The following is a 17816-nucleotide window of genomic DNA, read 5'->3' on the forward strand; positions in this document are numbered from 1 at the left end:
GGCCATGTTGGATTGAGGGAAGCTATCATTAACTTTTCCTTAAGTTTCTTTGAGAAGCTTGTCAACCCTTTCTTACATATGGTTGGCATGTCATTAATGGCCCTTGAAGAAAGTACACACACACACACACACGCGCGCGCGCGCATGCACACACGCACACGCACACGCACATGCACACGCACACGCAAACGCACACGCACACGCACACATGAGGATATATATGTACATGTACATTTATGTGTGCCTATTTGTACTCATGTGCATGCATGCACACAAGTACATAGACATACGTGCATGTGTGCGCACACATATACACGCAAAACTTATGGATATACACATGGATATATATGTACATGTACATTTATGTGTGCGTATTCGTACTCCTGTGCTTGCATGCACACGAGTACTTAGACATGCATGCACATGCGCACACCCATACACACACAAAACTTATATGGAATTCCCTTCTTAGAATTCAAAAAGAAGGCTTATGGACATTTGCAATTCTAATGTTAAAACTACATAGTGAATAAAAGTTAGTCAAGAGCATGTACATCCTATATTGGCACATATGTAATGATCTCTTCATAATTTTACAAGAGTTTTGAAAGCTTGCATACACACACAAATGCTTAAAATAGATAAAACAATTATAAATCCAAAAAATTCAATTGAATGTTCATCCAAATTTTGAAGCTATCTTTGTTTCATAGGAGTTTCATTTTACTTTTTATAAACCTTGCTTATGGACATTTGTATCTTCAGAATGCTATGGGCTAGATCATGCAAGGCCTTGCCTTGCAAGGGAATAGGAAGTAATCCTCATTGGGCATTGATTCCCCAAAATGGTGACTGTGCTTTACTTAATAGTATTTGACTCTTTTTGGGTCTAAATTTTAAAAATTTCCTTCCAAACTTGCATTCTAATAGGATGGCCTGCAAGCTACATGTGAAAGGCATGCAAAAATGGCTTGACATTTGGGCTTTTACCACTTAGAAGCTAATCTTTATGAAAGTTGTTACTCAAAAATCTAGTTCAATGACCATGAATTTGAGTGGTGATTGAAGTGAAAAAGGATGATTGACCACCCTTCTATATTATTGGCCAAGCTAATTTGTTGAAGAGTATTGTAAACCAACAAATGAAAGCCTAAGTGGAAAATGAAAGAGGATTTTTGACTTTTGCATTGTTTTTGAAGGTCTAAGACAAATGGAAGAGGGTCTTCCCTCTGATCCCCCTTTGTACTTGGAAGCATAGATTGATTTTGATTTGGAAAGCCGCTCTTGCACCCAAATTAAGCTTTTTGTTGTGCATGGTTGGCATGTGTAATCTACCTATAAAACATATGATCTCTAAGTTCAAGGATATATCCAACTCTTTTTCTCTCTGATACAAACAAGAAGAGTCCATTATGCACCTTTTTTAGATTTTTCATGCTAGAAGTCTATGGGCTAAGGTTAGAGATTGGGTTACGTTAAGAGGCTTCAATCACCTTATTTGCATGAGAACAACTCTTTTTGGTAATAAATATGTCATAGATTAGGGGACTCTCAAGCACTCAAACATAATTGGGGCCTTTGTTTTCAAACTTATTTGGGTAGCCAGATATAGGGTACTCATGGAGTAATGCAACGTATGGTTGAGGTCTATCAAAATCCATAAACGCATGGGAAAATTTATGGACCTATGATAGACTTTCTCTACAAGCAAAGAGCTAAATCCAATCCTTTGCACTATTACCTTGTTCTCAATGTAATCAAAGAACATGTTTTTCATCCATAACAACCTTTTTATTCACTTATTCACATCATGGTCTTATGATGGTAAAATTTCACTCCACTCAAAGTCCAACTTTCCAAATACTCAAGTTTGTCTAGCTTGTTGGAAGTTTCTCAAAGACTAAGTGGCTTGTCACACTGTTCCCATTCAATTTGACCACGATGGTATGCTTTCACTCTCGACAAGGTCCAACTTTCCAAATGCTCAAGTTTGTCTAGCTTGTTGGAAATTTCTCAAAGTCTAAGCGCCCTATCATACAGTTCCCATTCAATGTTTTTTTAAAAAGGGAGTCATACTTTTTGAGTAGTTGAATTATATCCATAATATGATGCTCAAATGAGAATATTTGGTGCATTTTTGCTATTTTTATCAATTAGACCTTGTTTAAATGAAATATTTACAAAGGAATATGACGATGATGGATGTATAGAATGTCACTTAAGGATGCATTATTTTAGGGCTTTACAAAATCCAAAATATGAAAACATTTAAATGGCTCAAATGTTCAATTGCCTTTATATTTACATAAAATAAGTAATAATTTGTGTCAAGTGACTAAAAAGGAAGCATATTTTGTGAAAGATTGTTGGTGGATTGCATTTTGCTTACATAATAATTTGTGTCATAACTTTTAATGACTAAAAATGATGCATCTTTTGTGAAAATTTGTCACCATACTGGGTGGACTGCATTTTGCTTTTGGGGGCTTTACCCTACTTTTGTCAATAATTTTTGAAGAAAGTAGATTTGGAGAATGGGGAGTAGGGACCATCCCGATAAATGACAAATCACAAATTTCAAAGAAAAAGCCTTATCCATTGATAGCTCATCACAATGGATCAAAAGTACTATCATTATTCAATGATTAAATATATTTCTTGAGGTGAAGACATTTCAACCTTACTTTGACATTAGCTCCCAAGTTATCTTCTATAGCCTTGCTAAAGGTGTACCAATAAAAATGAAGTGGTATACCAATAAAAATGAAGTACCACTATTGAGGGACCTTTTCAAGCTTAAAAGTTATACTCTAAGATATTTCTACTCAAGTTGTGTACTTAACATGTCATTGTGACAAACAAAGTCACTTTAATTAAGGGATTTTTGGGCTTGAAGATGGATCGACTAAGAAAGATAATGTGGAAAATTTCCCAAATATTTTAGGGTATGGTGAAAACTTTGCAAAGAAACTCATTTTTGGGCTTAAAAATGGACCCTCTAAGAAAGATAATGTCAAAATCTCCCCAAAGATTTGAGGGTGTGGTAGAAACTTTGCAAAGAAACTCAATTTGTTGAGTTTGCAAACTTAGAAAAAAAGTCACTTGAATTTTTTGGGCTAAAAAATGGACCCTTTAAGAAAGATAATGTCGGGATCTCCCCAAAGATTTGAGGGTATGGTAAAAAAATTTGCAGATAAACTCATTTTTTTGAGTTTGTGAACTTAGATTCTACTCATCTAGAGCTCCATACTACATATCCATAAATTGGATTTGCACGTGGGACAAGGATGCTACACAAAAGATTTCTTTTACCCTTAAGAAGATTACTATTAGCATGTAATGCTTTTCATTCATGATACCTATATTTCCCAAATGCTATCCACCCTTGTCATTAATTATATAACTTGGATGATTAGAAGGCAAGGTATCGAGGTTGGCATAGCATGCAACCTAGGGGAATCTCCTATACTAGCCCATTTTTAGCCAAAAAAATCCCATAATGATAAGAGTATATTGTGACATTATAATCTTAGTGATAATAATGTACATTTTCTATTTCTAGATGTTTTCTTTCTTTACAACCAAGAGAGGGTTCTCCTTTATAGAACGTATCCAACTTGTAAGTTACTTCTGTTAGCCATTTAGGCTTCTAGATTTCTGACTCTCTTCTCATGGGAACTTTTATTATTATATTTTATGTGCAAAAATTTATTTTCCTTCAATAATGCAACCATTGTATTAAGACAACGAAAGCTTAAGAGGCTTAAATTATAAGGATATGATAGGATAGTTGTGTCAATCTTTGGTACAAAGTCAATCGTATCAATAAAAGTCAAACTATTTTTTAGAAGCACTTCAAGCACATATGATAATTTTATTGAAATACTTTTTGAATGTTTGTGAAAAGGAGCTCCTTAGGGATTACTTGAATGAATAGAAGAATTAAAAATACAATGTCAAAAGCTTGAAATAGGGTGCTTATCTTTTCGTCATAGGGTGCTCTTTCTTTTTGCACATGTTGTATAGGTATATGAAGACCATGAAACACCTACTAGTTGTTGGAAGGTTATCATTGAGGTGATGCAAAGTATTTTGTTTGTAATGTGAGAAAGGTAAACATCTTATTGCTATCACCAAAGGCCAACTTACAAAAGACTTGGGTGCTCTATAATCAAAATTGCTACCCTAATCATTATTCTTTTACCACACCTCAAATGATAAGTTTACCTAGCGCATGTACACAAAATAGATTAACATAAACTTAAAGCTTCATGAATCCAAAAAGAATGCTCTTACCAATTTGCAACTCACCTTAAAAAATGAAAAAGAAAAATGAGCAAAGTAATGCAAGTTTGTGGAGTACAAGTTGTAGAATGGAGTGTATTAGAATAATCTTTGGTCTTTTGTAGTTTTATGCACACATACATCTACACACTCATCCATGTGAGCAAGCGCATGTGGCATCATTAAGAGGCTAGTGGCCTATAATATGCCCTTTGTGTTAGGCATATTTTATTACATATGCACCCTCTTGGCACATTTCATGTGAGTACACTAATCGCTAGATGCAAAATATACCCATTTTGGGACCTAAAAGCAAAGAAAAAAGAGCAAATGCTCTATTTTAAAAAAAATTCAAAAAGGGTTGCCAAAACATTATCCACACAATGTATTTTTTTCATTTTTGAGAGAGAGAGAGAGAGAGAGAGAGAGAGAGAGAGAGAGAGAGAGAGAGAGAGAGAGAGAGAGAGAGAGAGAGAGAGAGAGAGAGAGAGAGAGAGAGAGAGAGAGAGAGAGAGAGAGAGAGAGAGAGAGAGAGAACAATATGATTTGGGTGTACCAATAATGTGTTGGTACACAATATGATTTGGGTGTACCAAAGGTGTGAGGGATTAGGAAGTGTGGTAGGCCATTCAATGCATGGTTTGCCACATGGCAAGCCACACTCCCCACTTCCCCACAACTCTCTCTTTCTCTCCCCAAGCATTATCAACAATCTCCTTCCCCTTCCTTTCTTCAAAGATTGTCTATTGCCAATTATTTGTTCATCTTTATGTGTGTGTGTTTTTTAAATCTGAAAGTATCTGAATTTTCCTCTCAAGGTTTTTTTAATCCAAACATGTGGCATGTAGGATGTTGTTAGGTCTGGTTTTAAATTTGAAGATAGATTTTCTTGAAGGTTCTTTTAACATGCACAATGTACGTTGATGTTTGGTTTGGTGGCCTTGGTAGATGCAAAAATAAGAGATAGTATAGATTATACACTCGCTTTACTTTAGTTTTGACATTGTGCTTTATAAGTACTCGAGTGATATTCAAGCACAATGGTTTATGCATATATATTTCTTGGATTTGGAGATTTAATGTATCATTGATTTTAGAATATCAATAATCTCTCAATAATTTTGTTCTCGCTCTAAACCGGTGAAGACATTTTCCAAGCCTAGAGGCTAGCTTCCAAGTTCTAGCAAAGGTCCTTTAAAGTTTAAATGATAGGTGTGAGCCTTGAGGGTTGAGCCTTGAGCTCTAGCCTTGTACTCTTGAGAGTAAAAATGAGACTACCAACTATAGAATTCCTAATATAAGATAAAATTAAATCTTAGTTAGTAAGACATTTAGTCAAGGTAGGTCTTTTAAGGCAAAAATTATTTTTAAGTGAGTCTTCCAATCTTGAATATCAAAGCTTCACCTTGGTATTCTTTTTATTCCATATAATTTGAAAGTCTTCTCCATAAGCTTTAGGGCTACACAAGTTGACATGGTATGTACTTAATTGCATGTAGATGGGTGTTATTTTACAAAACCATAACTTGGTGACACATTTAAAGGAGACTTGAGAGAGTTCAAGTAGTTCCCTAAAAAATAGAGATATTATGTAAACTCTAACTAGTCATTCCATGTGGCCTTTCAAAAATGGAATTGTAGACTAAAATACAATATTTGTTACATGGTGAATACCAATTTGTCTTCATTAAGGGGGTCTCTACTCATTGTTGGGTGAGAAATGGGTAACATTGGATGGATAGTTGGGCTACCGTCTACAAAAACGAATAATGCTCACTAGCATTATCTATTCAAGAAAGAGTAAAGTATAAATTACTTATTTATTTTTACCTAATCAAGCTTTTTATGACACAAAATGATTGTGGATAGGTTAGGGTCTTCTTGATAGTCAATTCCCTTGTAAGGAAGAGTTGGACACAAGAGAATAGCTTGAAGCTCTCCCCCTAGACAAAAAAAGAATACAAGCTTTTGAGCTTGTGGACCCAGTGCAATGTGTGTGGAATTTTTAAGTTTTGTTTAAGTTAAATATCATAGTCTTATTGATATTTACATCAAGAGCAGTCTTATTTATGAACAACATGAGTTGACTGCATAATATTTTAAGGATGTCAAATCACAATATGTGAGGTCATTACTTAGCAAAACGACTACACAACTCTATTCGTTAAGGCAAAAAGGCAACTACCTTTAGTTACCATTTTGATGTGTTACACTATCATTTGAGTTATTCTACCTTGGAGGGGTCTTTAAGCCATGTAGCACATATGTGGGTGGGAAGAATACTGTATTTTTGCAATTGGTGTTCAAGTAGTTCACAAGAGAGGTGCTCTTGGACAAGAATGCTCTTATAATATATGTGCTCATGCTCTTCCCAAGTGGGCTACCACTAGATGCAAGTGCAATCATATCATTGTCCATTAGACCTAAATATATCATGGCTAGAAGCTTTGCAAAGGTGCCAAAGGTGGAGTCTAGCTGTAAAAAAAGCATTCTATGGGGGTGTACTTGGTTTGCTAGGCCAATTCTTTTGCCATTTCATAGATTGAGTGTGGTAGCATTATTTAAATGGCCATGTGGAAGTGGCTTGTGCTTGTTGATCTTGAAGGGAGGTATATAAATTTTGTGTGTGGTGGGTAGAGCAATTGGGGGTAGTGGATTAGTCTAAGATTTTTGTGAGGCATTGGGTCATCATCTAGGTTCATAGTTTCTAGTGGCATAGATCTCTTAGGGAGAACAAAGGAGGTCTCATTGGCTTGCTTAGGTTGACAAATCATGATGGGCATAGTGTCCTTTTGGGTATCAGGTAGTGCTTGGTGCTCTATGTAGCATCTTGCACAATGGACTCTCCAACTTGGATGGCAATATAGGTTTGGTGTGGTCGATGGTCCATAACCTTTCATGAGATGTAGCAATGTTGTGAGACTACTATTGTTGTGGTTCCTAATTTTGAGTGTTTGTGCAAGCAAACATAGGGTAAGGCAATGGCTCATGATGATACTAGTGTATTTATGTAGTATGCTTAAGGAGCCAAAGATATGTATGGCCTTGATAATACCCTTGGGCACAAAACTGGGCCTTTGGTACCCATTAGAGTGTCATTCATAGCCTGTGACAATTAAGAAGGCACTTATTGCATTTTTCTAAAACTAGCAATGGGCTTGGAAGGTTTAGATCTTGCTTACGAGATGGATTGGAATTCCCAGTGGGTGTGAGGGGGCCAAAGCATTAGTGCTTTATAGATTGCTAGTTTTGAGCTTGCATGATTAGAAGTTTCAAGAGGAGGGCCATGTTAATTATAGGAGTGGTTTGCTAAGGCAATGGAATGGAAGTACTGATTGGGGTGGGCTATAGAGCTAGACCCCCAAGGTTAAATGTTGACCCTTGCACCAGGGAACTTTAAGTGAATGTGTTTGTCAACTTAGTTGATGTAGTAGTCTATTATGAGTTTAAATGAGCGTCCCAACAAGATTTCAATTCCAACCCTTAGAACATAGAAGGAAATTGGAATGGTTTCTGATTCTAGAGTCACTTGTACTTTGAATTTACCCAATAATGAATAGGGTTGGCCTCTGTAAGACTGTAATTTTGCATTACTGGGCTACAATGGTAATTGACCCAATTGTTACAAATAATAGTAAGGAGGGATATTGTACTCAGTACCTTCACCAATGAGTACATTAGTGAAATTACATCCTTGGTGACAATCAACCTTATGTAGAGGTAAATGGATGGAATTATAATGTCATCCTCCAATCCTACATTATTGACAGTGGCTACTCTAATGCACACTAATGTGGGCACTGCCAAATACCACCTTCGTTTCTCCTTCTTCCCCTTGGTCCCCCCTTATGAACAATCAAGTGGAAAAGTGAAAGAGGAAAGATGAAGCTAACATGTGCCTAGTGCATTGTGAGTATTCAGTGCACAATGTTGTGTGCTTGTGTATGTCTACATGTGCACTATGCGCTATGCAGTATGCACGAAGATATGTTCACCCAAGTAGCCAAAACTTTATGCACCACAAACTTTAATGACCTTACCAACCAGGAACATACATATGCACGAAGATATGTTCACACAAGTAGCCAAAACTTAATGCACCACAAACTTCAATGATCTTAACAACCAAGAATATTCAATAGGGTGTCAAACAATTGATTGAGGCTACTTCCTTCCCATTAAAATATTCTCTCTCCTCCCCCTTTGTGAACAAGGTGGGAGTTACAGAAGCTAAGGTATTAGGTGGCCCCTCCCCCCCTCTCTCTTTATTCAATGCAACACTAGTCCCTTGAAAAAATGATGCAACCAATTAGATTCTAATGATTTGCACAAACTGTGAGATCAAATCTTACCTCGGTTGAAGCTCTTCTTTACCTCTTTTTGTGGTAGCTCCACTATCTCCTCTTGGAAACTTCTTCCTTCTATGGAGGCTCTTCGTGTGATGGTTGTCACTACTCCTCTCTTACTAGTGGGAGATATGAAGATGCTAGAGATGATGATGAAGATGATAAGCAACAATAGGTATTTACAAGTCAATCCTAATTCAATCATGGCCAGTAGAATGTTTGTCATAGAAGATATTGGGGCAATGATTATGATGATGATGATGATGATGAAGGGGCGAGCCACAAAAGATGATGAAGTTGAGGGCAATCAACAACAATATGTGTTTTTACACCCTTCATAGACAACTGTCTTAAGCAATGGATGATAATGAAGAAGAACATGATGAAGGGTGTCCTATGGATACTAGGAAAAATGATGAAGATGATGATGGCCAGCATTAGAGGTGCATGTTATCCTAGCAGGTACCATCAAATCAATGCAACAAGAGGATGATTGGTTGCTAATGAAGATGTCATGATTTGATGCTGATGATGGTGGTGATGATGATGATGATGTAGGGTAGCAAACAATTGCTTCTAATCAGCATGAAGATAGTAGCAGCAAGGCAACCAATAAACCGATGAGATGTCAATGAAGAAGATAATTATCTCAATGATGATGGCACCTAAGATCAACATGGACACAATGGCATGGGCAACAGCACAACTCCCTATAAGAATCACTGAAAATTATGTTGATGATGATGTTGTTATTGATGGTGATGAGGACCAACAGGGCACCAATCTAATTTAACCCACCCAATAACTTGATTCTGCAAAGGATCCCTCAAAGATGTCACCTACCTTGAAGATAATAATGGAAACTCCAACAAGCACCAATAGGTAGCATGATTCTAGGTGAAGAATGCTGATGATTATGTTGATGTTGATGAAAATGATGACCATGATTGTAGGTGAAGAATGCTGATGATTATGTTAATGGTGATGAAAATGATGACCAAGATAAGAACATGAGCCCTGATTAGCAATGTGGATATTAGGCATCTCAAAGGATGACGAAGAGGTGTGGATGATGGCTATGGAGATGTTTAGGAACAAGGCATGCAACATAGGCACTATTACAAAGGACACTTGCTTTTTTTCTTTCTTTTTGGCTTTTCCTACCTTTGTCTAATGTTAGCAACCAAAACGTAGCTCCATGACCAATGGCACAAGCCAAGTGCTCTTAGCATGAGCTCTCAATGTGTGTGTGTGTGCGTGCGTGCGCGCGCACGCGTGTGTGTGTGTTCGATCTCCTCTCTCCCAACCTTCTCTTTCTCTCCCCATGCCCCCCTTTACAAGGGTCTCGCTTGCAGGTGCTAGCAATGTAATCGATGATGGAATCAATAATTCCTATGAGTTCTTTTTACAAACCATGGAGCTCTTTTTTAAATAGATAAATTGTTGTAAAATAAATATAAACAATATATGCTTGTTACTCCTAACTAGGGCTTAATCATCCTATTATGAATCAACACATGAGATGCTTTGCATTTAATGGAAGCAATTTGTGAAGTCAACTTAACCTACAACAAGATTTTGTTTTTGTTTTTTGAGCCAGGTGCCTAATCAGGCTCAAAGGCAGAACCCTATGCCACTTCCTTCAAGAACATATTGTTGGGGGGTAAAGGCATCTCTGCCTATCCTCCCGTGTATTACTACACTGTCAATACCCGCCACTATACACTGCAGGTGGCGGGTGCCTGTCACAATCACTTATTCTTTATTCTTTTAATGATAGTTTGAATAAAGGAAGGTTCAGCCACACATTGTGGTTGATGGAGTTCCCACTTTGAGTTTCACTCTCTCTCTTGCTCTTGCTCTCCATCCACCATAGCTCTCGTTGCCAGCCTTCTTCCTCCTGGGTTCCACTTCCCTTTCAACTGGTATCAGAGCAAAGGCATTGGAGCTTGCCCGTCATTTTCTTCAGCCTGGATTTGAAGAGCTTCAACCCGAGCTTCAATGGCAGCCATGGCACCTTCATTTGCAGGTATGTTTTGATCTCCCGCCTCCTCCGGCTTGCATTAGCAAAGAACCAGTCTAGGAAAATGCTAAAATGCCTAAGGTCAAATAATGGGGGTGAGTATGTATCACATGCTTTTGAGCGGTTTTGTGATGAGCAGGGTATTAGGTGTCAGTTGACCACCCCTTACACCCCACCCCAAAATGGTATGGCTGAACACATGAATAGGACCATTTAGGAAAGGGTCCGTAGCATGCTTAGCCAGGTTGGCTTACTGCAGCACTTTTGGACTGAGGTAGTTACTACTAAAGTGCATCTCGTTAACAGGTCGCCTAGCAGTGGCATCGACTTTTTGGTTGTTGCAGAGGAGGTATGGGCAGGCAAGTCCCCCCTCTTATGATCATTTGCGTGTCTTTGGATGTGAGGCATTCTGCTATGTGCCCAAGGACAAACATAATAAGCTAGATCCTAAAAGTGTCAAATGCATTTTCATTGGCTATGGAGATGTAGGAGAGATGGGTTACTGTCTATGGGATCCGCAGGCGCGGAAAGTGATCTACAGTCATGATGTCATCTTTCATGAGGAAAAAATGCATATGCAGTCTGAGAAAGTAGTTGAGATACACAAAGTTATCTTTCAAGAGGAGCCACTACTCCCATTTAGCTCGATCCATAGCCATCTAGACAGTGTACAACATCACCTGATGGTCATGGCCCAGATGTTAGCCATGCTAATGTTAGACAGGATGTCGGTCAGGCAGCAAAGCTTGGGTTGAGGCATTCTACTAGAGATAGACAACCTCTTGACCGTTTTGCGCCCTCTATGGATTATGTACTAGTTACAGATGGAGAAGAGCCTCTCACTTATGATGAGGCTATGCATAAGGGTGATTGTCACTCTTTTGGGAGAAGGCTATGCGATCTGAGCTTGACTCATTGCATAAGAATCAGACTTGGGATTTGGTTTCCTTGCCTCGGGGTAAGAAGGTTTTGCCATGCAAGAGGGTGTACAAGCTGAAAAGTACCCCTGGACACCCCAAGCCGGCATACAAGGCTCGATTGGTTACTAAGGGTTTTAAGTAGGAGCATGGTGTTGACTTTGATAAAGTCTTTTCTCCTGTGGTCAAGATGACCACCCTACGCTTAGTCTTGGCCTTGGTTGCACAGCTTGACTTGGACTTGTACTATATGGATGTCAAAGCGGCTTTTTTACATGAGGACTTGCATGATGAGGTTTACATGGAGCAGCCTAAGGGCTTTGCAGACCCTGGCAGGGAACACCTAGTGTGCAAGCTAAATAAGAGTCTATTGAAAGGGAAGCAAAACCTAGGAGGAAGAAACTTGGCGGTGAGAGCTATGGCGGATGGAGAGCAAGAGCCAAGAGAGAGAGAGACTCAAAAGTGGAAACTCCAACAATCACAATGTGTGGCTGGGCCTTCCTTTATTCAAACTATCACTAAAAGAATAAAGAATAAGTGAATGTGATGGGTGCCCACCACCTGCAGTGTGTAGTGGCGGGTATTATTAGTGTAGTAATACACAGGTGGCTAGGCGGAGATGTCCTTACCCCCAACAACCTCCCACTTAAAGGTGAATCTGCCCCAGTCAGAGAGAAAAAGAAAAGACAGTACAACATGTACACATGTACAGCAGGATGAGGAAAAATATGTCATCTCATTGTACCATAGGTACTATAGCATAGAAGTTACTACTATAATGTATTAACTACAAGGAATAATCTTTTACAATCCATTATATTTTTCAAAGTTAGTTCAATGCTTCTTAATTTCTTGAGGCAATAAGGCATTTTTATTGTGTAGCACCTTTGAAATAACAAGGTCCCATTGTATGATATGATACAATCAACTATTCAATAATGTACATTTACATTTGCAATTATTTTAACCATTCAAAATTTTCATGAAATTGCACTATCACTCTACCCAAGAAATTGTGACAACTTGTCAAAAGTGTATTAATAGAGATAAATAAGTATGGGCCCACTTATGCCTTCCATGAGATTGTTGCCTATTTAATGGAGGCTTGTACATCAACATTTCACTTGCTTAGAGAACCTATAGAGCTCTATTCAAAATGCTTGTTCTATCTTAATTCTCATCTTATGTTTCATGTCATCTTCAATAAATTACTTTCTACCCTCCATGTAGGACATTCACCCTCTTGCAACAATGAAAACTCTTTTATAAAAAAAACACCACAAATATTTTTCTTCTATTTTATGCAAATCAATATTAACACGTGTCTCACATATTATTTGCAATTGGGACAATTTGTGCATAGGAACTTACTATGCAGTGTACTAATCTTGCAATCGTGCAATAATATGACCTATGCACAAGAAGGTAACGACTTTCCCTTAGGGAGGATTTGCAATTGAGATTTATACTTGTAGATGTCCAAGTCATCGGATTCACCCCTTCACTCCTAGGCTTTTCTTGCCTTGCCATCCTTCCATTCTCATAGCTTCAACACATCATCATTGAAGTTAGTAAGATGGAGCTCATAAAACCAACTTGACTTTACCTCCGTTGGACTTGTCATTTTTGCAGGTTGTTTCTTTGTTGGATTGTTTTGTTGTAGTTTACTTACTCCTTTTTAATGTGACCACACAATGGAGCTATATTAAGAATTGTAAAAATATGTACATCCTTGAAAAGAGAGAAATCATAACTTAATAAAGGCTCGAGAAACTATCTTATATATGTGCTTGAAGTTTTTCATATTTATAAATACATCTTTCAACATCTAATAGGGAAGCCTTAAAGCATCGTCAGTATCATGACGGTCAAATAAGGGGGCACCATATAGCATGCCATTTCTTGTCTTGCAAACACCATGGAACCCTTATCCCAAAAAATTACTTGCTTTCTTGAAGCTAATCAAGTTATAGAGCCTAGATTAGGCATGATCTTGCCAAACTTACACCATATTCACTAGACATGTTCACTATCCATCCCCACCTTGAATGTCTTTTTCCTCAAAAACAAAGAAAACTAGGCAGGAAGTGATGGGTGGGCTAAGGGAGGGTTGTAGAGTACTACTCTGAGCCCTTTTACAATGAAAAATGGGTGGATAAAGACTAGGGATAGCACGTTGTCCAAGACCAGTCTACTGAGGTAAATGGGTCATAACTTTTGATAGGCGGCTCCAAATAGGGCATACCACATGTCAAAACGGAGCTTATGATGAGTACTTTCAACTTATGTAGGATGCACATGCCTAAGATTTGGATAAGTACAAAATTGTTCTAAAACAATGTGCAGTTTGCAAGTAGAGGTTAGTCAAATGGGCATAATTGGCTAGTGTTGGGCCTCTTGGAGGTGGGGGAATCCATTGACAATGGTTGCCGGGTGCCAAGAGGCTTCTTCCAAGGGTAGGCCTTGCCGTTTGATGAGGTATTCTTTAATGGATTGAGACCATAAGTGCTTATCTCACTGCCCAATTCGCCTTAGGGATATAATGAGTGATGCCTTCTTCATCTATGGGAGGAAGTTCTTCCACATAGTTCACTGAGGAGCCCATGAAGGGTTTTAGTTTGCTGACGTGAAACGCATTGTGGATTTTGGTGGTAGGGGGGGAAGTTCTAAGTGGTAGGCCAAGTCACCAACTCTTTGTAGAATTTGGTATGGGCCATAGAAGCAGTGGGCCGGCTTGTTACTGTTGCCCTCTTTGAGAGTAGAGTAGTGGGATTTAGGCACTTTCAAAAGGACCTATTTCCCTTCCTAGAATTACAAATGCCTTCTTTTCTCATCAGCATAGAGTTTCATGTGTGTTTGGGCCTTTTAAAGGTTCACTTTACATTGCTGAAGTAAGGCTTGCATGCAATCCAACTCAGTCTGCTGACTTTGAGGGTTTATCTTATCATTAAATAAGACTATGGGGAGGGGAACCTTATATCCATATACGGCCTCAAAAGGGGAAACTCCAATGTTGGAGTGTGTGGAGTTATTATATGCAAACTCAGCCAAGTGGAGCCACATATCCCAACTATGTTATACATCATGACAAAAGTGCCTCAAATATGTCTCAAGCCATGTGTTCACTCTTTCGGTCAGGCCATCAGTCTGAGGGTGGTATGCAGTGGATGGAGCAAGCTTGGTTCCCATGGATGTGAAAACTATCTGCCAAAAGTTTCTTGTAAACTTTGCATCCTGATCATGTACTATGACTTGTGGTAAGATATGCAACTTGAAGGCATTTTCCATAAACTGAGTGGCCACCTGAGAGGCAATGTATTGGGTCTTAGTGGGGATAAAGTGGGCAGCTTTGGTGAGGCGATCAACTACCACATAGATACTATTCCACCCTTTCTTGGTCACAAGAAGGCCAGTGATGAAGTCCATTGTGATATGAGTCTGCTTCCCTTCAAGGAAAGGGAGGGGCTACAAGAGGCCAGTGGGCTGTTGGCATGGAACACATTTGGTCACAAAGTCCTTGACATCCCTCCATAAGCCTTTCCAATGAAAGCTCTTGGCAATCCGGTCATATGTTTTGAAAACACCCAAGTGACTAGCAGTGGGGCAAGAATAGATCTCTTCCATGATCTTCTGCATGAAGGGGGAAGTGTGTGGGATGACAATCTGGCCATGGGACCGAATAAGGCCATGCTTGAGCTGATATTGGGAGTTTTCAGCCATGACCCCATGCTGTAATTTTTGGAATATGTAACTAAAGTGATCATCTAGCAAGTAAGCCTTTTGAAGCTCTTCAACCCAATCATTGTGCAATTCTGAAATAGAGAATACTCTGCATGCCCACATTCAAGACAGTGAATCAGCCACAATATTATCCTTGCCCCCGAGTGTGTGAAATGTCAAAGTCATAGTTTTGTAAGGTTGCCACCCATCGCCTTTGCTTAGGAGTTAAAGTGGACTGAGTCAAGAAGTACTGGAGGACTTGGTGGTTTCTTTTTACTTGAAAGCAGTTGCCATACAAATAGTGGTGCCATTTCTTGATGCCATGGAGGATGGCCAACATCTCTTGGTCATATACATTCATTTGCATCTCCTTCTCATCAAGCTTGTGGCATCACTAGGAAATGATAAAGTCCACGATAAGTCGCGAAGGTCGTTTTGACCTCATCTCTCTCCCTCATATGAATTTGATGATAGTTAGAGTGCAAGTCAATCTTAGTGAAAAAGCATGCCCCTTTCAACTCATCCACTAGATCGTCAATCCATGGGATGGGGTAGTGGTTCTTCACCATGATTTTGTTCAAGTCTCTGTAGTCAATGCACATGCAAAATGAGCCATCTTTCTTCTTGACTAACAAGACAGGGGATGCATAGGGGGAAGAACTCGGTTCAATGAAACCCATCTCCAACAACTCCTTGACTTACTTTGCAACCTCTTCACACTCACACTTGGAGAGTTTGTAAGGGGGCTTGTTTACCTGCTTGGAATGGGGCTCTAAGTCAAGTGGGTGGTCCACTTGCCTCTTAGGAGAAAGGGCTATAGGAATCTGAAATAGGTCATTGTACTCCTCAAGTAAGGCATGCAACGCTGAATCATGAGGCACTGCAGAGGGCTTGCCCTTATTCAATTGCAAAACGAAGATTTCTGAGCATTTCTTAAATTCCCATTTGAGTTGCTTTGCTATAATGAGCTGAAAATCAACATGATCTTAAACTCCCTCTATGAAGATGGGTTGTCCATGCATCATAAACTCCATGTAGAGCTGAGAGAAGTCCATAACAATTTTTCCCAAATGTTTCAGCCAATCACAACCCAAGACAACATCAATGGGGCCCATATCTAGGGCAGTTAGATCAACCAATGCCACATAATTTTCAAGCAAGCATAAGGGGACTGCGAGACATACATGTGTGCTGATTTCTTCTTCTCCATTTTCTACTTGGAACTTCAAGGGGTGGTGTAATTCCATAGAGGTGCATTTCAACCGATCAATGGCTGATTTATTGACAAAAGTATGAGTGCTACCATTGTCCACAAGGATGAAGACATGCTTCCCAAGGATACTTCCTTGAATGCATAGGGTACTGGGGCTTTGGGAACCCATCCAAGCGTCCAAGGAGATAGAGCAAAGGGAAGTGGTAGGTGGGTGGGATGTCAGATCAAGTATCCATGATGGATCACCACCTAGGTCAAAAGGAAACCCATCCTCCGGGTCATAGAATTGCTCGTGATCAAGATCCTCCGCAGCTCAGTCTGGTCGGTGGGTAGGTCATCCTCATCATTGTGCCAATCTTCCATGACATATATGCTATGAACCTTGACCTTAGTTGTCTTGTACGGGCACTTGGAGGCATGATCAGTAGTGTACTTATCCCCACATTTAGAGCATAGGCCCTTTTCCTTCCATTCCTTCACAACATCCAGAGAAATGAAGCATTGGCTACTAGATCCATGGGAAGGTGATGCAGTGGATTGTTTATTTTTAGCATACTTATTCTCAGCATTAGAGCCAAATGTTGTCCCAATAGTACCCATTTTTCTTTCACCATGGAAGGCAGGGTAAGTGGGTACTTTGGGGCTATTATTAAGCATAAAAGTACCTCGGAAACCACCGTCGTATGGGGCTGATCATGAAGGGACGCAGGGATGTCCCGAGAACCTTGCTAAAAATATTAATTCTTATGGTACTTTCTTGTGTATCTCTCAGCTAGTTCAATTGCATCAAATAGTGTGGTAGGTTTTTGGGCCATGACATCTGCTAATAGGCTCGGTTCCAACCCATAGATATACTTGTGCAATTTAGCATCATTGCTAATGCTCTGCACATGCATAGTCAAGTTCATGACCTGATTTGTGTACTCACGTACAGTGAGGTTATGTTGGTGAAGAGTGTACCATCGTCTTGCCAACCGTTGTTTTTCCACAGGAGACACAAAGACTTGGACCATATGCATTTTGAAATCTTCCCACTCAATGAACTAATGATTCTCTCATTGATATAGTGCCACCATGTGTGGGCAAATCCTTCCAAGTGGAGAGAAGCAAAAAGTATTTTCTAATCATCAGTGCAATGGTAGATATTGAAGTAGGACTCCAACTTGGACGTCCATTCCTCCAAGTCAGATGGTGAGGGGGGATGCCCATTGTACTTTGTTAGGATGATCTTGCCACGCAGATCATGGGGGACATGCTGCCCATGAAACCCTTGTTGCTCATACATCCCGTGGTGGCCATACATACCTTGCTGT

This window comes from Lygodium microphyllum, chromosome 11 (genome assembly GCF_053477565.2).
Source record: "Lygodium microphyllum isolate KBCC chromosome 11, Lygodium_microphyllum_v1.1.10, whole genome shotgun sequence".
Classification (NCBI taxonomy): domain Eukaryota; kingdom Viridiplantae; phylum Streptophyta; class Polypodiopsida; order Schizaeales; family Lygodiaceae; genus Lygodium; species Lygodium microphyllum.